Genomic DNA, 22,202 nt, shown 5'->3' with positions numbered 1-22,202 from the left:
CAGGAGGGCTCTACTGCATGGGGTACAAAATTGGTGAGAGGGGATCCCATGACTATCTCTTTGGTGGCCTTAAGTAAAAGGAAAGTGGCTCTGAGGTAAGGAGGGGTATCCTCATACCATAGTATCTGTCTGCTGACTGTAGTACCTTATGGGGCGATGGTGATCCCCAAGTTTTTGGGTGACTACTCCGAGAGTACTTGTCTCCTTCTCCAATGTAAAGAGGAGAAGGGGAAGTTGATAATTAGGATGTCCAAGGGCAGGAGGATTTATCAAGCTCTCCCTTAAGGTATTAAAAGCTGGGTCATCCAGGTATTCCCAAGTAGTAAGGGTCAGGTTTGCTGTTCTTTAGTAAGGCATATAGAGGCTGGGCCATGAGAGAAAAGTTCAGAATCCAGCTCTAACAATCACTAGCCAACCCGAGAAAACCTCATAAGTGACTTTGGTTTTGGGCTTTGGGAAGTTCAGGATGCTATGAAGCTTATCTGGGTCTAGGTGCCCAGCCCTTTTTCTGTGATCAGGTGCCCAAAATAATGAACTTGGGTTTGAACAAACAGCCGTTTCTCCTTAGAAACTGTATGTCCCTTTGAGGCTAAAAGCTTCTATAGGTGGGTGCTGTCTTCCTGAAAAAAGACCTGGGAAGGGGAGCAGAGAAGCAAGCCATCTACATATTGTAATAAAGTAGAGCCTCCAGAACATTTTATATCATCTAAATCAGCTTTTAAGATTTGTGAGATGTAAGAAGCACTTTTGGTAAAATCTTGGGTCATTACTGTCCAGGTATATTGTTGTCCTTCCCAAATAAAGGCAAATAGGTATTGATTAGCATTACCTGTAGGGATGCTAAAGAAGGTGCTACGTAAATCACTCGCAGTGAGAAATTTGCTTTTGGTGGGCATGAAGCTAAAAAAGTATGGGAATTGGGAACAATAGGGTGACAAGGGATGACAGTATAGTTTATGGCTTGGTGGTCTTGGACAAATCTCCATCCTTGGTCATTGGGTTTCTTTTCAGGTAAAATAGGGATGTTGCAGGGACTAGCGCACCAGATAATGAGACCCTGGGTCTTACAATCATCTATTATTGGCTTAGTGCCCTGGAGGGCCTCTTTATTTATGGGGTGTTGGTTAATTCCAGGGAGAGGCTTTGAGGGATCTATTTGCATCTTAATAGGAGGATTCTGCCAATATAAGTTGAGGATTTTGCCCATAAGGAGGGTGGCAGCTGATCTTATAGGGACAAATGATTAGTTTCCTTAGAATTAGCTCCAGTGCCATCAGAGATGGAGCAAATAAAAGATGTTGAAGGGTCATTTGATTCGCTCAGTAGGTGGCTATTTTGGTTGCTGCTATCAAATTCTAGAATTTTTCTCCCTTTTTGGGAGAAAGAAATTCCAGCATGATATTTTTCTAAGAAATCTCAGCCCGGTAAATGAATAGGGATGGAGGAACTAAGGAGCAAAGGGTGGGTATCTCTTAGAGGGCCTAAATCAAAGGGGATAGGTTTAGAAACAGGAACCTGAAGAGCTTTATTTGGGATCCCCACCATTTGAACCCTCTTAGTATTCTGAGGTAGGGGCTGTTTAATAACGGTGGGGTTGAGCACTAAGAGTGAGGCTCTGGTGTCAATAAGGTCATAGAGAGATTCATTCCCAATCTGGAGAGTGGTTTTTTCAAGCCGATTAAGAAGGAGGATTTGGAAGAGCCCCTGTAGTTCCCCAGAGCCCCATCATTGGGGGTTAGGAGGGCACTGGAAAGGCTGGTTAGAGGGCTGAAGGTGTCTGGGGCGTTAAGCTTGTAACAGCCTTCTTTCCAATGTCCTGGCTTTTTCCAATAATGGCAGAGACTGGGAGGGTTTGTTTTTGTTTCTTTAGAGGCCTCCATTTGTTGGAGTTTAAAATTGAGGATTTTAGTGGTCTTCCTTTTAGTTGAATCGTACAGGGTGCAGGTGAGCCGGTTTGCTAAATTAACTAAATTTGGATGGATGTAGTTCCCCATTCCATCCTCTTTGAACTAGAAGAGAAAGATCCTGGTTCAGCCCGTTAATGAACATAGAGTTAAAGCCTGCCTGAACGGATTCAACATCGAGAGACCAGAATTGTCCTTAAAAATAGTTTGGAGTTGACTGTAATAATTGTGCAGAGGTTCATTTGTGTTTCTGAGTGCAAGTCTGAATCTTATTCCAGTCACTAGGTTTTGGGAAAGCCCTAGAAGTTGCCAACTGGAGTTGCCTGGCGATTCCCTGAGTTTGATCATATAATAAACATAGGGTTGGTCTCCTGCTTGTACTTCTAGGGACTCTTCTGGATTTTCCCAGTTAGCAGTTTTTATCCAGTGTTTGGCTTGACCTTCACTGACAAGCATGTGAACTAGCTGATATAAGTCAGAGAAACCAGGCTGATAAGCTTGAATGTCCATATTAAATTCCTCAGCAAATTTGTGGGGGTCCTCCGTTACTTTGGGAAAATCTGACTATAGCTTGTAGTTCAGCTTTAGTCCAGGGAACATAAGAAATTAGGGGTTTAGCATTTGGATCCTCAGAGGGCCTGATTTAAAGAGGCAGGTTTTAATAGGTTCAGGGGAGGAGAAAGTGGGGAGAAGTTCAGAGAAAAAGGGAAGTTCAGCAAAAGGATTAAAAGGAGGAGATGGGGACAGTGCAGAAGGGAAAGAGGAAGCTGACACCAGGTGGGACCTTGGCACAAGATGGCTGCAGTGTACCTGGAGACATAGAGGATGGGAGAGGGAAAAAAGAGACCTCAGAAGCTTTTTGGTTTTTTCCAATTGTTTATTTGCCTCAGTTAATTTAGAAATGGTATTTTGTAAAGAGGCGATTTTAGAGTCTTGAATGAATTTGGAAGCCTCCAGGAGCCAATTAAAATAGGCATCCCATTCAGTCTGTTTAATTTTAGAGCCATGATCTTCTAATTTAGTTCTGAGAAAAACAAGTTTAGGGAGGTCAAAAGTTCCCCATAAATGCCACTGGAGTTCTAAATTGTTTTTGGTCACATTGATCCATTTAGTTAAAATGTACATAAGGAGGGACCATAGTTTTTAAACATAAAACCAGCTGGGGTCCCGAAAGTGGGACACTCCCGAGATAATTTAGCCGAGTTGGATCCAACTGCTCAAAACTCAGAAGTTTAGAAAACAGAAGAATACTCACCAGAAGGGGCAATGCCTTCATAAAAACAAAAACAGTCCCCAAATAAAGTCAGAGAGCTTGACCAAAGGAAGGGAGTTTGGATCCAAGGGAAGGCTTACTGAACTCAAAAGAAAAAGATAACTCACAGAAGGAGAGAGTGCAAGCGGCTCAAGTGCGTACCTCACACAGTTCTGGGAGTCATTAGTTTGTTGTTGGGGAGCGGTGTTGGCACCTTCGGATCCCACTTCTGACACCATGAAATGTCAACCTTAAAAATAAAATAGCAGGACTTCCCTGGTGGCACAGTGGTTAAGAATCTGCCTGTCAATGCAGGGGACACGGGTTCGAGCCCTGGTCTGGGAAGATCCCACATGCCGCGGAGCGACTAAGCCCATGCATCATAACTACTGAGCCTGCGCTCTAGAGCCCGTGAGCCACGACTGCTGAAGCCCGTGTGCCTAGAGCCCATGCTCTGCAACAAGACAAGCCACCGCAATGAGAAGCTCACGCACCGCAACGAAGAGTAGCCCCCCCCCCCCCGCTCGCCTCAACTAGAGAATGCCCACGCCCAGCAATGAAGACCCAACACAGCCAAATAAATAAAATAAATAAATTTATTTAAAAAAACAAATCCTATTAAAAAAATAAAATAGCTAGTTATTTTACCAGCAAAATTAGTTTACTTGAGCATAGCAGAGGAATTGCAATCAGGACAAGCAAACTGTGTCAAGCCATAGGCAAGCCTGGAGAACAAAGAGGACCGTCCTTTTATAGAGGAAAGGAGGAAGTTGGGAGGGGCTGTTTTAAATGAAAGTTCTTTGGAGTAGAGCGGGAGTTCAGGGTGGTGGTGGCTTCTCACTGGCTGAGTGTGGTGGTTTCTCATTGGCTGGGCTGTTGCTAGGCAAAGAGAAAGTCTTTCTTCCTCCTGCTCGGGTGTGTAAAGTAAGCTTCTTCCTCTTGGGGAATGCGGGGTACACTTTTTCCTACTGAGGTGTGCCAGTGGCAGAGTGGTAGTGCGTGAGAGCTCCCCCTTCAGAGCTTTCTGACTCCATTTTAAATGAGGTTTCCTTTATTTCTTTTCACAGTAGCAATAAGGTAGGAAGGTATACACACATACATATTTATAAAGTATGTATAAAAGTACATGTCAGTTAAAAGTGCATTTTCAGGTGTGTTGCAACAACCTCGTGAGTTACTACCATCCCCATTTCACAGAGAAAAAAACCAAGACTTAAAAATGTTATATGATTTGCCCAAGTTTATACACTAATAGGTGGTCCAGTTAGGGTTCAGACCCAATGTGTGTGACTTTAAAGCTCATGTTCTTTATCAATGTACATGTGTAAGTGTCTCTTTTTTAACCAGAGACCAACTTTGTCCCAGAAGTTCAAATACAGAATAAAAGAAAAAAGAATGAAGAGTGTGAAAATGGTAATGATTGTGTGAATGGCAAAACTGGATCATCATGAATACCAAGGATTTATTTTATTGTACATGTGCTTTAGGAGTAGAGAGTTAGTCCTCAGACTCTGGTGCTCAGCCTGTATTGGACTCAGAGCATGAAATACAGCATTTCAGTGCAGTTGCATCCCCCCCTCCCCGCCTCCCCAGCTGAAGACCACCTTATGGATGAATTACTTCATGGTGTGGTCCTTTAGATATCTTGGTAGCTAAGAAGGAACTCCCAGAGTTATAATATGTTCAAACACCAGATGAGCCACCAAGGATGTCTGTGAGGCTTCATTCTTAAGAATCTCCAGATTGAGAAAACCATCTATTTGTTCTGAAGAGCTGAGCCATTTACCTCTTAAGATTTCTGACAGTCCTGTGATTTTGCAAAACATGCACAGGTTTCAAGTTAATTTCACCTGAAGCCATTCACCTCTCAAGATCGCTGACAGTTCCACGATTTTGCAAAACACGCACAAATTTTGAGTAAATTTCACCTGAAATGGAACCCTATGTTGTAGTTGTTTTATAAGCAAGGTGCTAGCAAAACACCCAGGTGTCTCTGGGACCCCTTAGACTACATTAGAATCCTTCTTAGGCACTTGGTATTTCTGCTTCATAGGACTTCTTACAATCGTGGTTCATTGTGTGATTATTTGTTTAATGCCTGTCTCCCATGCTAGACTATGAACTCTGGGTGGACAGGGACGGTGTCTGTTGCTCAGTGCTGCACCTTACCTGCAGTGCTTGAAACCCCATGACTAGCAAATAGTTGACGCTCAATATTTATTGAGGCGGGAATAAATGAATGGAGTCTGCCAGAAGACTAGGCACATGCAACCATGTAGCGGATTTAGTCTTGATTTATGCCACAGAGATTCCCATTCTTAGTTTTTAAGCACAGCCCTAGTTCAATACCTCTTTCATGACCTAACAGCTCTGCGGGTTTTATGTGACGGAGGGCAAATCTGTTTGCTTGGTGATTACAAGAGGACAGATAAAATATTTACTAGCCTTAGCAACTCCTGAGCAAATGTGGTCCCTGGAGAAGGGCACATGATAACGAAGCAGGGAAACCCAGCCGTTATCTCGAAGCAAAGCCACACAGGCGTCAAGGCCGTGACTCACGTTCCTGTGGTCAGGAGCCCTGGAGTTTTCAAGGATAATTTATGGTGACACGGATGAGACAGAGTTCATTTGAATACTGTAACTGCTGAAGTATTCTGAATTGGAAAAGTCAGCGCATGGTGGAGTAAATAACTTGTTGACCCCTTTTCACTCTCCGATTCACCATTGTTTCAAGTAGTTACTCTAAAATACCTGAGTCCTAGTGTGACCCAGGAGAGAAGAACTGACCACGGCTGCTTAATGCGCGTTCAGATTTGGTTTCTGAACACGGAGCACACGCTCATCCTCACTCAGCCCATTGTTCTTTGATCGGTTAAATGATGCTATAAATGGAGGACTGTGATAGCAAAAAATAAATGTTTTATACAGTGCTAGAAAAAGCTTTAGGGGAAAATTTTAGCAAAAGAACAGATTCTTTCTTGTTTCTATAGAAACCAGTAGCTATGAGGAGTGAGGTGTTCTTTCATGTGTACATGGTAGTAAGGCCAGCTCAGCAGTCCCCAGCACACACTGGAGGGCTAGTTAAAGACCCACTGTCAGCGGGGGAGCCTCTGTCTGTGTCCCTTTGATCTCACTGGCAGTGGGGGACATCTTGCTGGAAATCCCGGCTTCCCCATGGGCTGAGTAGGGCTGCGGTCCACAGTCGCTGAGCATCATAGAGCCAGAAAGGCTCTGAACAGGAATCTCTTGTTGAAAGAGGAAGAAAAAGGTAAACATAAGGAAAGCTCTAATACCAGCTGTCAACACGCCTTTCAGTGTGCTCCTTGCCGTCGAGCAGTAAATGTCCTGGTCGTGTCCTGACCAGATTACTGGTAAACTGGCCAAAGCAGGTATTTGAGCTGTGGGTGGTAGGATAATTTGTTGCCCTTGCAATTTGTCTACTTCTATAAAATCTTTGTTTTTTCAAATGAAATTAGGATGAAATGCCTCCTTTTTGGTTTCATTTGTAAAGCTGTTACCTTCTTGACAAGTGAATGTTGAGGAAGACTTAAATCAAATTCCAAGGCAAATACTTTTCTAAAGCCTAATCAATACTACAGCTTTAAAATGATTTCTCCAGTCTTTTAAATGAAGTTTAGGTCAAATGTAATGACAGAATGAAGCAGGCGCATTTTGCTTCAATCTGACATGTCCCGGAAGCTAAGAGGAATATCTAGTAACTGACAAAAGGATTTTCCTTTTGTTTGACATTTACTTTGTATGTAAACAATCCAGTATATCGGCATGTCAGTGTATTAGTTGGTGGTGGTCCAAAACATGATGTGAATTCAGATAGTATTTCTTTCTGCTCACAAATACACACTCTTGATCAACAAGAGAACATTTATTGCAGTCTTGCCTTGCAGTTGGCAGAACAGAATGAATCATTTTGAAATATAAACTTCCTCAGATCTAAAATATATCACTGGAAAACACAAGACATAGGGAGGAGTGGATTACGAAATAAAAGGAACGTATTTAGGAGTGTATAGGTCATAAACATAATAGATGGTCACTAATAAAATACTGGGACAAATGTACAAGACTACGTTCAGTGAGCAGGTGTTGAAAGCTGGATAACTTCCTTGAAGCTGTACTTTGGAAGCAGCATTTGGCAATGTGGAAGGGTATGAAGTGGCCTCTTACGGGCTGTGTGACCTCAGGTAAGTCACTTCCCCTCTCTGAACTTCAGTTTCCTCACCTATGAAATGGTAATAATACAAATGATGGTGATGGTGATGATGACGAGGGGGAGGAGAAGGGTGTCTCCCTCGTAGGGTTCTGTAAGGTTTAAGAGAATTCTAGAAAACTCTGCACAGAGGAGGTACACAATATGTGTCATGTTCCTTTCCCCCTTCCCCGAAAGTAACCAGATTAGTACTGAGCATTTCTTTCTTACCAAGCTTTCAGCCATCATCTTTCTGCTGTTAAATGAGAACTCAGGTTTTGCTAAAATATACTTTGGCAGAAAAGTAAACGAACTTTCCTAAATGGGAGATATATATGGAATGAGAAATACCCTGTATTTTCTAGACACATTTTACTTTAGCTTCTTTTCCCCTGGGAGTAAAGTGAGGGTGCAAAATCTCTCGAGTCCTTTTATGAATTTAAGATTTAAAATCCTTAGATTTGCTGTGACAGACCCAAAGCTTTTCTGGAGACCTGTGTGTGTGTTTGACCTGTGTGGGGCTGCCACCAGTGTTCAGAAGCTCTTCTTATTCATGCATGGGTCTTGGTTGCCTAGCACACATAATAAGGGCTCAATAAATGTTTGTCTAATGAATAAATGACAATATCATGAAATAAAGTTAAACATGTAATGCTTACCAAACAAGTCTCAATAAATTTGTTTCAGTGATTTTTTTGCTCCCACACCGTCGTGTGTAATATCAGCCCACAGGCAGTGTATGAAAAGGGGATAAGTGTAGGTAAAATGGAAAGAATCCTTGCCTCTATTTAACTGGCCTCATTAATTTATACCAGTACCGACTTGATTGATTGTATTTGACTCAAGTTTGATTGGATCAGGATGCAGACTGTTTACAATTTCTACCAACCTGAAGTGCCTAGCATACATTTGTGGCGATTATATTATAATCTCCAGACGCTCATTATCACCATCATTTAGCCTGTTTTGAACCCCACTAGTTACACAGCATCACAATATCTACATGGTCAGTAAGCTCATGATGAAATTTCATATCACCCAATAAGACATCCTCATTAGTTATGAAGAATGAGTTAGGGTGAGGAGGTGGTTATGATTTCTTCGCTGATTTCTTGACTTATTTAGTTCGCGAGCTCATCGATTTGACCCAGACAACCATTACTCTCCCTTTATTACACACCATACACGCAGCCAGAATGAGACTTGAAGTTTCGTAACATTTAGTAAAGTAGAAATGCGCATTTTCATTTCAAAGATGTTACTGCTGGCCCTGCTGGTGCCGAGGGGACTTGGATGGCCACTGTAGGACGTGACAACCCTTCCACCTGAGATACCAAAAGTTCTCCTGCACGGTGCCTAGAGTTGTGTATTAGTTTCCTAAGGCTGCCGTGACAAAACACCACAAACTGTATTTGTGGCTTAGAACAACAGAAATGTTTTGTCTCCTGGTTCTGGAGGCTAGAAGTTTGAAATCAAGGTGTTGGGATGGCCACACTTCCTCTGAAGGCTCGAGGGTAGGAGCTTCTGGTAGCCTCACACGTTCCTTGGCTTGTAGATGCATCACGGCAATCCTCTGTCTTTCACATAACCACCTTCTTCCTGTGTCATCACATGGATTTCCCCCTGTGCATGCCTGTCTCTGTGTTCAAATTCCCATTTTTTTAAGGACACCAGTCATATTGGATTAGGGTCCACCCTAATGAGCTCATCTTAACTTGATCACCTCTGTAAAGATCCTGTTTCCAGATATGGTCAGATTCTGAGGTACTGGAAGTTAGGAGTTGGACATATCTTTTTTTTTTTTTTTTTTCAGGGGCGGGGGAGACACAATTCAGCCCATAATAAGCTTTCATCCCAAAAGTTCATTTGCAGCTGTGCCTCTGATACTTGTGGTCCAGATGAAGCCTTAGATCATAAAAGCAACTCCAAGCCTGTGGGCTACTTCATTGTTGCCTAGGCCCTACCGTTAGGCCACTTGACCTGAGGCCTTGCTTCTGTGGATCTTTAAAGATGGACATGATTACCATGCCTGAGTAGCTACTGCAGCATTGCGCTCCGAATATGCTAGAACTCAGATTTGTCACGGATTCAGCCTGGATTGCCCTCTACCCTGCCCCCCACTGCAGTTAAGTCTAAGCTTAACTAGATCTGAATGATATCAAGAAAATTTAAACTTTTGGACAAATTTAATTTAAATGGGAAACCAGATGGCAGAGCTGTCTTGGAGTGTAAAGTAAAAGGTAGTATTGATTAAAGAGAGGATTTCTAAAAGTCTTACAGCTATACTGCATTCCCGTGGGAAAAGCTGCTAACCCAAATCCTCCTGGCCAAATAATACCAATTTTTTTTAAAAAGCACCGAGTTTACTTGCTCAAAAGCAGGCATTCACAATGCAGCATGATCATTTTAAAGCTACTAAAAAGCTTTCTGGGAAGTTTGAGGAGGTCCATTGTCCTAAGGACAGATGGACACCTGATAAAGTATTTACGGTCCAGTCTAGCTAAGGATCAGCACAGGGTCAGAGGGTCAGTGGTAGTAGGAGTAATATCTCTAGGTCCATCTACATATAGGAAGCACTTTTAGAAACGATGAAAAAATATTATTCAGCCTGAGGCATTAGCGATTATTTTAATTAAAAAATTGATAGGGAGCTTCCAACAACATCATCAAGAAAGTGAAAAGATCTTGCAGAGTGGGAGAGAATATTTGCAAATCACGTATCTGATAAGGTACTAGTATCCAGAATATATAAAGAACAGATACAACTCAATAATCAAAAGAAAAAAGACCCAAGTAAAAATGAGCAAAACCTCTGAATAGACGTTTTTCCAAAAAAAGATACACAAAGGACCAGTAAACACCTGAAAAGATGTTCAACATCCTTAGCCATCAGGGAAATGCAAATCAAAGTCACAATGAGATACCACTTCACACACTCTAGGATGGCTGTACTGTAAAAGATGGACGCTAAAAGGTGCTGCTGAGGATGCGGAGATATTGGAGTCCACATCCGTTGCTGATAGGAGTGTAAATGGCGCAGCTAATGTGGAAAAGTTAGGCAGTTCCTCCAGAAGTTAAACATAGAGTTACCATATGACCCAGCAATTCCACTCCTAGGTATATATCAAAGAGAATTGATAACACACGTGCGCGCAAAACTTTGCACGCAAATGTTCACAGCAGCGTTATTCACAATAGCCCCAAACTGGAGACAACCCAGATGTCCATCAACGGATGAAAGGCTATACAAAATATTGTTTTATCCATACAATGGGGTATTATCCAGCCACAAAAGTGAATGAAGTATTGATACATACTGCACCATGGATGAACCTTGAAAACGTTATGCTAGAGAAGACAGACCCAAAGGGTCATAAATTATAGTTTCCTTTATATAAAATAACCAGAATAGGCAAATCCGTAGAGTGGTTACCAGGAGTTGGGGGAAGGGCAGAATGGAGAGTGACTGCTAATAGGTACAGGATTTCTTTTGGGGGGCGGTAGTGGAATGTTCTAGAACTAGATAGCGGTGTTGATTGCACGTCTCTGTGACTATACAAGAACCACTGAAGTCCATACTTTAAAATGGTGAATTGTATTTTTATGAACTATATCTCAGTAAAGCTGTTACCAAAAAAAGTTTCACTTGCTAGCTTTACCATTCATTGGTGTTTCATTGAAACAGTAGCTAGATCCATTGTTTACAACTTAGCCCAACGCAATTTTTTTTTCCAGGGAGGAGTATTTCATCACTGGCATTTAGAATTGCTGTTGCACAGTGATAATAAATGGCAGACAGACTGAAAAATTTGTTAGGGAAATCGCAATGGAACACATTAGTCTAGTTAGGTAAGAGTCACAGAGCTTCCGGAAGAAAGATACACAGAGGGTTTCAGTGTTGTGCTGGTGAGTAGTGACAATCAACACTCAGTGGTTTGCTGGCTCTCCAGTTGGGTGATCAGCCATTTAGCCTCCTACAGGCCTCTGGGACCCTGATCCCCAGCACCTCCACTAGAGGGGGAGCAAGCGAGATAAAGGAGGCTTGCGATGACTGCAATGAGTTGAGAGCCTGGGGGAAAAGACTGTGGAATGGAAAGGAACTTGAAATTCTGGGCTAGCCTATAGCTTCTCATGCATGTGTCTGAAATGCAAGCCGACAGCAGCCTTGTGCTCTTTAAAATGGTGATAAAGACAAAATTTTTGTCCCCAAGAATGACCTGGAAATTAGAATCTGTTTGAATTAAACATCAGGGTTATTATGAGTTACATTTAAAAAAAAAAAAAAAGCATGTGGGGAGGAAGCTTTCCATCTCTCTTATTTCCAAACATGGGGACTGTTAGTGTTTTTTGCAGTCCCGGAAACAAGTTCAGATTCAATAATGTCGAGATTTGCAATTTTATCCTCTGGAAAGTGAAACTAAAAGGTGCCAAACGTTGGAATATTTTGTGTATTTGAGGGGAAATAAAAGTCATAATTCAACAAGAAAATCAGTATTAGCTGTCACATTCTGATCTGACAATTGAAACTAAAAATATTTGGCAAATTTTCATTTCATAGAATCCAAACTGAAAAGCTTAGAGCTGGATTTTTCCCTCTTGGCATCGCGTACTCTGCCTTGATAAGGAGGAGACAAAGGATAAGCCAACAGTCTTTTAAGAGAGTAAATATAGAGGTTATATCAGAAGGATAGAGGAGATTTAGCCCAATCTATATTTCCCACAGCAGCATCGGGATTTATGATGACCTGAATCACCCAAAGAAAGGATAAATTGTGTTCAGTAAGGATTTAGCAACAACTGGATTTTTATCATTGTCTGAGTCCTGAAAATGGGTAACCTATGTCTATAGTGTCCTGATGGCTCATGAAAATATTCAGCGATCTGAAACCGCTTGTTCGTTCTCCACAGTATATCTTTAATTCTCACCATACATGAACCTGATTTTCTGATATGTAGATTACTTCCGGCCCTCCCACCCTGGTGACAAAGGGGAGTGTTAGGGCTTTGTGAATGGAGCTGACTGAATAGCCCTAGAAGTGTTGGTGTTGACAAAGCCAAAGTTAGGCAGCGGCACAACAGACTGAGCCAGGACCACAGCTCTGGGTTTGGTCGCTTTGATCCTAGTCAGTGACCTGGAAATCGCTCTTAATAATAGGAGCGCAGGGATTCGTTCTGTAGCCGGGCAACTTGTTTATTCTTGTTTGGGTCAAACTGTTCATGGAAGGGGATGTGACTGAGGACGTTGCATCTTGGGCAGGGGATAGTGGGCTGAATTGGTGGTGCTTCGTGAAGTTGACCGAACAATTCAGTGCTAGGTGGCTTTGGCCTTAGCCTTTACTCGCCTGTTAATATCTAATAATGACTATGATTTACTGGTACTGGACCATGCTTTTTATTTACCTTGTTATTTAAGCCTCAGCAAAAAGCTAAGAAGTACCCATTATTATTTCCACCTTAGAGATGATGAAACAGGGTCTCCGAAGTCCTTATGGATAGTACCATTACCTGCCTCTGTTGGGATATTGTGCCGATTAATGAATACATTCATAGTGCTGGTGGACTGGTGTGTGTGTGTGTGTGTGTGTGTGTGCCTGGTAGCTGAACACCGTGCCTGGGACACGAGAAGGACACGAGGACCCTCAGTAAATGAGAGCCATACTTCTTTTGTCTTGAACAGCACTGAGTATTTTGCCTAACAGGTTCAATAGATAGTAGTTGAATTGAATTAAAATCTCACTAAATAGATTTTGCAAGTTGGCTTTCCTTCTGTAATTAGCTTTCTGACAATTGGAGTGGTAATTGGTTGATGGAAAGAATAATTAATAATAAAGGCTGTTTATTTGTGGGGTAAGCATTTATCACAGTTTTCACTCCTTTCCATCAGCATTTAATTCACGAAAAGGCTCATAAGTTAACTATAGAGAAATTATATTACTAAATATTGAATGGTAATTACAATACATGATATGTTTTCCCTTTAATTAGCAAATAGACTGTTCAGTATGTTTTAGATAATTGTTACATATCATTTGATTTTATTTCTTTATCACTGGTGACAGGTGATTACATTTCCACAGGGTATAATTTTTTATCACATTATTTTGAAATTTGATTGCAAGATTATGCGGTACAGAATTCAGTGTATTCAAATCACCCTGATTTCTCTCATGTTCTTTGCTTCTGGAAAATTTGCACTTCTTTTTTCCTCCCTGTATGTGCATGATAGAAAAGAATTCAGTATTAATGAAGCTGAATAATTGTATAAATCTCTCCAAATCGTAGACCTTGGAACTTGAACTTGGGAACTTCGTCTTGTGTCCCATTGCAATAGCCATCTCTTTGAAAATCAGTCTCTTTTGCTAATGAAGACAAAGAATAATATAATATATAGTAATATAAAATGATATATGATAATACAATGTCATATAAGCATTACACAGTGCTATAATGTAATGGAATATACAACGATACTATAATAAATGCAAGTGAAAATAAATGCAAATGTTGTGTCTGAGCATCTGTGACCCCTGAAGGAGCTCAAGAGCATATAGAGATGGCTGCTAGCCTCTCCCCCCCGCCCCCCATCTTTGAGTAATTGGGCTGATAACACCCCTCATTGCCCTGCTACAGGGTTGGCACTGTGAGTTTAGCTTTGACAGGAAATCAGTAGCGGTGTGCGTGTTGCTTGAATACACTCAGACCTCCCTGCCTCTGCTTTGATAATGTTATTTATAATGAAGGCAAGATCACAGGCTGCACAAATTATGGTTATTGTGGTATTCAGGCATCGGCGGATATGGCACCCAGATGCCTAGTCACAATTTGTCTTATTAACTTGATTATCTGATTTCCTCTGAGTCCTGCAGTGTCGAAATGGCAGCCTTTGGGGGGAAAGTTTCATAGGAATTAGCACTGTTCTATGCAAGGCAACCAACTTAGTTGAAAATAAGATCCTATCAGAGGAACGAGCAGAGGCTACAATTTTAAGGTCTTACAGAGATTGTTGAGATATTAAATGTGAAGCAAAACTCTTACATTTGCTCATTTCATTTTGTTCCAAGGAGTTTAAATAATACTGCTTAAATGCTATCAGGACGATGTCAGGACTTCAAGGGAATAACTTTCCTATTTAGATTTGGTCATGCAGTCTGTTTAACAGCTATTCCCTTTCTAATGGCATGTTGCGGTTCCCAGCATTCCTTAGGGCATGCAGGGAGAATGGCATGGACCTCTTGAATAATTAATATGGTTTTCAGAGCAGTAGTCATGGAAACCCAAGCAGTGTCACATATTTGGATTATAAGAATTAGGCACATTTTGAGTATAACATTTAACCAAAAGAGGTGGCTAACCCCCAAGGACAAAAGCATTTTCCCCAATTCCCCCAGCACAATGAAATGAATATGGGTCTGTTTATTTATTTGTTTTGAAGCGTGTGAAACTAATCCATGCCTCATAATACATTATTTTTATGTCTTTGTGTTTGAATTGCTTAATTGGTTTCCTTCCCTCTATATTTGGATCCTCTGTTTAGTTGAGATGTTTTCACATGCAAGCTTCTGTTTTCATACTTTCTGTAGTTCTGTTCATGATCACAGGTTATTACTTTTTTATTAAAGAGAAAATGTAGAACTTAATTTACAATAAAATAGCATAGACCGCTCACTGCGTTGAGTATCTCTAAGGTGTCACATACTTTCTAACGCTGCCCCAAACCTCTGGTGATGTTAGGATGTAGGATTTTCAAGTATTAGACAATTGCTATTCACTAAAAAGACTACAGTTTTCCCATGAAGTTTCTAGACCTGTTCCGTCAGATCAGTTGTACGGCTCTTTTATTTGTCTCAAAAAGTGTCTCTTCAGAATCAATATCGTCTTTACCTTGAACTCTGTGTGTGTGTGTGTGTGTGTGTGTGTGTGTGTGTAAGAAGTCAACCAGGCAAGAGCAAAAAGCTATCATCCAGTTTTCAGTAATAGTGTACGTGTAAAGAATAAGAATAAATGGAAGTTATTTATAGAGTGTAAACCCTCAGGTTTATTCCACAAACAGCTTCAGTGTCTTAAGACTCTCAAGCCTCTGCTTTCCTCGACTGATGAAGGAAGTGATTAGCAAGACCATTAACCAAGACTAGGAGATTAAAAAGGATTAAGGAAAGCAAAGACCTATTTTTGTTGCTACTTCTAGTTTTCTGCTTGCTATTTAAAATGGACTTTCTCCCAGAAATGTGCCATCGCATGGAAGCCCACACGTGTGGACTATTTGGTTCTGTGCTCCCTCATGCCAAGTACCCCTGAGTGGGGTCCTCTTCGGAGTCCCTGATTCTCCTCTTGTCTTCCGGTGATCCTTTCTCTCGGGTGAATACGCCCAGCCATATTGTCTTTCCTCCAAATGTCCCGACAGCAATGCCACAGTGTTTCACTTGTATTAGGTCCCACCTACTTTGCACCTCTCAGGCTGTGCCTGGGCTTTAATTAGGATTCCGACTGCATTGCTGGCCCAGCTTCCATCCATCTGTTGATAAGTTGCAGCTCCTCTGCGATTCTTTTTGGAATTATCAGACAAACGCTGTGCGGAGGCTACAGCAAAAGCCCCCAGTCCTTTCTCTGGTCCCTCGGTCGGTGCCTTATCTTACTGTTTTTACGCAGTCATGTGTTGCACTTACTGTAGCTCTTGGCCTTTAATTCTTTTCTGTGAACTGATCCAGTCAGAAAATTCTAAATACCTCTAATTCCAAGTGCCCTTTCTTGTCTCATTTTGTTCATGGTTTTCGAATTTGGAAATTTGCAGTTGTGTTTACGAAGTTTACCTGCTTGCAAGGGCTTGTTGACATTCCCATATACCTCTGCCGTATCCCTAAGGCCATCTCTTTCCATCCCCCGGGCTGTCCTTCCCCTCCTTCGTTGTTTCTTAAAGACCCAGCTGTCATTTACAGTGGCTTCCCAGCATCCTCCCTCTCCCCCATCACTTTTTCTAGCTTCTTCCTACTGATCTGGGCAGGTGACATTTGAGGGTCATCTATTCCCTTTCGTGGTACCCACCCCTCCCAGACAGAACCAGATGCCCTTGAGCAGACCGTGCCCAGCACCGGTAGGTGTGTTCTGCACATCCGCTTTCATGCTTGCCCTCACCACCCTGAAACTGCAAGGTTCTTAAGGATGAGGATCTTATCTTCTTTCTTTTTCTATCCCTGGCCCTTTGGGCAGTGCCCAGCACAGACGAGGTGCCCCACAAATATTCTAGCACTGTTGGTTCCATTTCGAATGCTGTAAAGATTGTCAAGCTGCTTTGTTTTATGACCTTGGATAATTTTTGCGACCTCTAGATGTGTCTATTTGGGGAAAAGAAAACCACATCGTGGGACACCATATTCGTCACCTAGGCAGCACTCTGTAAGACAAAGATATTTGAATACAGACTGTGAAACATACTGTTTTTTAAAATGGAGCGATTTTGAAATTTCTCACTTTAGTATGCATGTTCATTGAAGGGAATAAAAGGTATCTGGTGACATAAGTGTTATTAGAACCTGACCTCTTAGGCAAGCGTTTTAGAAAGGTACCTCTCTCCCACAAAAATGGCCACTGTCACCTTAATTAATTACAAATGAAAAGATCTCCCCTGGAGAGGGGCTCCAGTGGCTCCCCCGAAAGGACACCTTTTCCCAGAGGCTGTGCTTGAGCGCTTTCGGAGCTGCAGACTTTGTTTCTAGGCTGGAGCCATGCCTTGCCAGAGCGGTAGCTGAGCTGTTTTGAAGCATCAGACACCAGGGCCCTTGGAAACTTATGGAAAATGTGTCTCTGATCAGGAATGCAGCTGCAGACACAAAGAGTAATTTGAAATAAAAATGTTTTTGTTGTGACAGTTAAGCACCACTGTTAGTCTCCATATGCTGAAGTGAAAACCCAAGTTTGTCTGTTATTGATGGCTGAAATGGCTGGATATAGCCTCTGTATTTGTTACCAGATTGTCTCCAATGTATTTTGTCTGTAAATAACATTGGAGTCGTACACAAATCTATATGGAGCTAAATTTTACCTGAGATGCACGTGCACAATTTCCTCTTGAGTTCAGTGCAAGGCCAAGCACAATTTAGTTCAAGGAATAACAGGCTTTTTATCAACAACATGTATATCACAGCCACACGTGTTTGGAAAAAGAAAGTGATTGTTGTCATTTGCCATCGTAAAAAGAGAGTTGTCTGTAGTGATATATTTAAATGATACTGTTAGTCATTTATGCCCCCAATATAAATGCTGTTTCATGTTTGTTTTATTAACTATAATAGTATAGCAGGAATCTTTCGATGCACAGAGACCTACATGAAAACTGGACTAAATAAAACTAAAGAGCAATCACGGCATGCAGCGCGTGGAAACCAAGTTAAAGATAGTTTTATGTTTTGTGACCGTGCCTGGAAAGCTTGTCGTGAAACTACCAGCTGGGCTTTATTGCATTCAGTCTGCAAGGTAGTCGAATAACCATGATAAGATATGAATATTTCTTTCGAGTAAATATTGTGAGATGCTATGAATGACAAGCAGGAGGGACAGGATTCGGCGTGGGGTTCTAGTCCGCTGGGAGTGACAAGGAGAAGATGGGCAGCATTTCTTTTGCAGTTACATTAAGCTACTTTCCTTTGGGCCCTTCATCTCTAGCATGTATTTTAGGGATAACATGTGGCTTTCAAAATTTTCCAGTGCTAAGCTGGGTCACTGCTATCTCCTCGCCTGCCAAGTAGTTGTTTGCTCAGAGACTGCAATCTGAGTCAGACATGCTTTGCTGCTTATAGCCAAGGTACTGCTATGGAACCAACACTTACGTTACTTCTCCAAAAAGGGCCAGGTTGGCCGGGGTGAACTTGCCCATTTATACCCAGTGTCTTTGTTCCCAGTGCCTCCTAATTGCCAGATGGCTGCTACTGGTTACGAGTCAGTGAGGCCTGTGTTTATCACACTGAACTCGGCTCCTAGGAGTCTCAGTTTCTGGGGGCGCTTATCCTTGGAACACGCCCATCCACTTTTTGTGAAAGAATCCCTAAAGAAAAAAATCCAGGTCATTGGATATTTCTTTTAAGGTAAAAATTGTTCAAATAAAATGAAAATGTAATTTTCTTGTTCTTTAAAATCATGCTTTCACCGAGTTGTGGAAAGGCCAACACAGTTTTTTTAAGGAAATTATTTGAAGTTAGTCGCTTTGTTGAAGGAATAAGCTTTTAACAGCTATATTTTTTTTTTAAAAAAAAAGAACAACTAAGATCAGTGGGTTAAAATTAAACAATTTTAACTCTTAATGTAAGTAACAAAGAGCAACTTTACACTACTATTAAAGTTCATTTTTTTCTTTTAACTTTTTATTTTTATATGCTTTCAGACATACAGAAGAGTTGCAGGAATTGTGCAAAGAATTCCCATATACCTGTCACCCAGCTTCCCCCAATGTTATCATTTTACCACATTTGCTTTCTCCTTCCCTCTCTGTCTTTGTCTCTGTCGTCTCTCTATCTATGCACTTTTTTTTTTCTGAATTGGGAGTGAGTTATAGACATGGTACTCTTCACCCCTAAATAGTTGAGTGTATATTTCCTGAAAAGAAAGCCATATTCTCTTACATAAGCACAGGCTGTTACAGTCAGGAGGTTAACGTTGGTATAATACTATATTCTGTCATCTAGAGATAGTCAGGTTTTATCAATTTTCCCAATAATGTCCTTTTATAGTAATAGATATTTCAGGATCATGTGTTGCATGCAGTCTTTAGTCTTCTTTAATCTGGAAACATTTCTTAGTCTGTCTTTGTTATTTCATGACCTTCATATTTTTGAAGATTACAGGTTGGTTCGTTTTCAGAGTGTCCTTCATGTTGGGTTTGTCTGTTTTCCTGTGATTAGATTCAGATTATGTACTATTGGCAGTTGTATCAGAGAAGTGAGGTTTTCTTCTTCTCAGTGCATCATATCAGGAGGCACATACTGTTGATTTGTCCCATTACTGGTGATGTTAACTTTGAGCACCAGGTTAAGGTGGTGCCTGCCCTGTAAAGTGAGTACTTTCCCCTTTGTAATTAATAAGTATCTTGTGGGGAGATACTTTCAGTCTATGTGAATTATCTTGCTCCTCATCAAAGCTTCACCCACTACCCAATTGAAAAATGAGCAGAGCGGGGCTTCCCTGGTGGCGCAGTGGTTGAGAGTCCGCCTGCCGATGCAGGGGACACGGGTTCGTGCCCCGGTCCGGGAAGATCCCACGTGCCGCGGAGCGGCTGGGCCCATGAGCCATGGCCGCTGGGCCTGCGCGTCCGGAGCCTGTGCTCCGCAACGGGAGAGGCCACAACAGTGAGAGGCCCGCGTACCGCAAAAAAAAAAAAAAAAATGGGCAGAGCATGCGAATAGACATTTCATCAAAGAAGATATATAAATGGCCAATAAATACATGAAAAGGTGCTCAACATCATTAGTCATCAGGGAAATGCAAATCAAAACCACAGTGAGATCCCACTTTACACCCACTGGGATGACTATAACCCAAAAGACATCCAATTACAAGTGTTGATGAGGAAGTAGAGAAACTGGAATCCTCATACATTGCTTGTGAGAATATAAAGTGCTGTAGCCGCTGTGGAAAAAAGTTTGGTGGTTCCTCAAAAAGTTAAATGCAGAATTACCATATGATCCAGAAATTGTACTCCTAGGAATATATCCAAGAGAATTGAAAACATACGTCCACACAAACAGTTGTACACAAGCATCACTCATAATAGCCAAAAAGTGGAAACAAGCTAAATGTCCATCAATTCATGAATGGATAAACAAAATATGCTCTATCTATAAAATGGAATATGATTTAGCCTTAAAAAGAAATGGAATTCTAATACATGCTACAACATGGATGAACCTTGAAAACGTCATGCTAAGTGAGAGGAGCCAGTCATAAACAACAACATATTGTATGATTCCATTTATATGAAATGTCCAGAATACACAAGTCCAAAGAGAGAGAAATTACATTTGTGGTTGTCAGGAGCTGAGGGAGGGGAATGGGGAGCAACTGCTTAATGGGTACAGGTCTTTCCTTGGAGTAATAAGACATGTGCCGCAATTGGTGGTGATGTTTGCACAATCTTGTGAATATATTAAGATCCACAGACTTAGCATTTGTTGATGATTCATTGATGATTCCATGGAATCAGTCATTACGGTAGATGCCAAATGGTGATTTTTAAAATTCCATAATTCCTTTGATATTTCTGTTGGCTTTCTACAGTGAAGACAAATTTTCTTCTCTTCCCTTTCCTCCCTCCCTCCCTCCCTCCTTCCCTCCCACCCTCCCTCCCTTCCTTCCTTTTTTTTTTTTCTCCTGTTTTTCAGTGTGGATTCTCACGTTTCTCAATGGATTGTAATCCTTTATTATTATGTGTTTTGATGCTCGAATTTTCCCTGTTTGACCTGTGAGAGCCCCACTAAGGTGGTTCCTGTGTCCTTTTGACATGCCCCCATCATTCTTTAAGTCTTTCTTTACTTTATGCATAAAATACCCTGGTTCATCTTGTACTTTCTCTGTTCCAGCCCAGGAATCAGCTATTTTCCAAAGAAGACTTTTAGTGGAAAATGACATTTAAAAAACAAGACCTGGGCATTCCCTGTGCATATTGCTGCTGGGATGCAATTGATTCTAAGCCCTCTTAGGAGATAGAGCTAAAACATACATGTGTACAGATATATACATATGTACATACATGCATATATTCATACGTCTATCATGTATTTCTATATTTATCTATCGCTCATATAGACTTCAATACATATTCATATAGACTTCAATATATATGTATATATTATACACACGCACAGGCACACACACGTTAAAAACCATGAGTTTGCACTCATTCCTCTAATTCCCATCTGACACCACACAGTTCATTGTATCCTTTTCCCTTTCCATATTTATAACTCCCTTTTCTGATTTAAGGAAACCGTGATCCCATTACTTACCGTATATTAACTTATGTGCTCAGTTCTAGAATACACAGAGAGCAGTTCCAGAATTGCTAATCCATGGCGCTATGAAAAGAAGCCTACTAAGTAACATACAGTATTTGCTTAGATTTCTTTTTGTCTTCAGCCTAAAGGTATATTCTTGAAAGACTGTATTCAAAAATTGCCTTCCCCCCCGCCCCCGCCACCCCTTGCCCAGTGCAGTTATGTTATTTATTTGAAATGCAGTTCATTTGTTTCTTCTGGAGTTTTTGAATTTATTTTTCTTCTTTTGAAATCATTGTGAAACATTAACATGGTTCCAAGTGTCAGAACTTTTTCACTTAAAAATATAATCCTGGATCTTACTCCACGTCAGCTCATAGAGCTCGTCCTCAGTTTAAAGCTTATTTTAATTAAACAAAGCCCTAGTAAAAGAATTTATTGCTTCTTTGCCTAAATAAGTCACTTTGTTTTTTTATTTTGAAACTTATTCTCAAATGCCAGTATCTGAGACACTGTTTAAAATGATGACAGGATAATACAGAGGAAACAATAGAATCCAAGAGAGAAAACTAGGAAAATGGCTGATGTAATAATTGAATAATCAAGGAAGGGATTGAAAACCTGAATTTTATTATGTCTGCTTACCAGCTGCAAAAGTGAGGCGCCAAGGTCAGCTTGACCTAGTTATGTGTCCCTGGGGTTAAATCAAATCATCACTTTTTTTTTTTTTTACTGAGTTTCTACTTTGTGCCAAGTGCTCTTTAGGACATAAAAGAAACATGAGATGCAGACCCTGAACTTAAAGAGCATCAGATCTAATTGGAGAAAGAAGCCAAACATGAACAAAAAGCAAGTCAGATCTT

Source organism: Delphinapterus leucas, chromosome X (genome assembly GCF_059928025.1).
Source record: "Delphinapterus leucas isolate spDelLeu-1000000601 "Yukka" chromosome X, BTC_Dleu_Yukka2, whole genome shotgun sequence".
NCBI classification, from domain to species: Eukaryota; Metazoa; Chordata; class Mammalia; order Artiodactyla; family Monodontidae; genus Delphinapterus; species Delphinapterus leucas.
The sequence above is the reverse complement of the archived record's forward strand: the minus strand, read 5'-3'. Positions refer to the sequence as shown.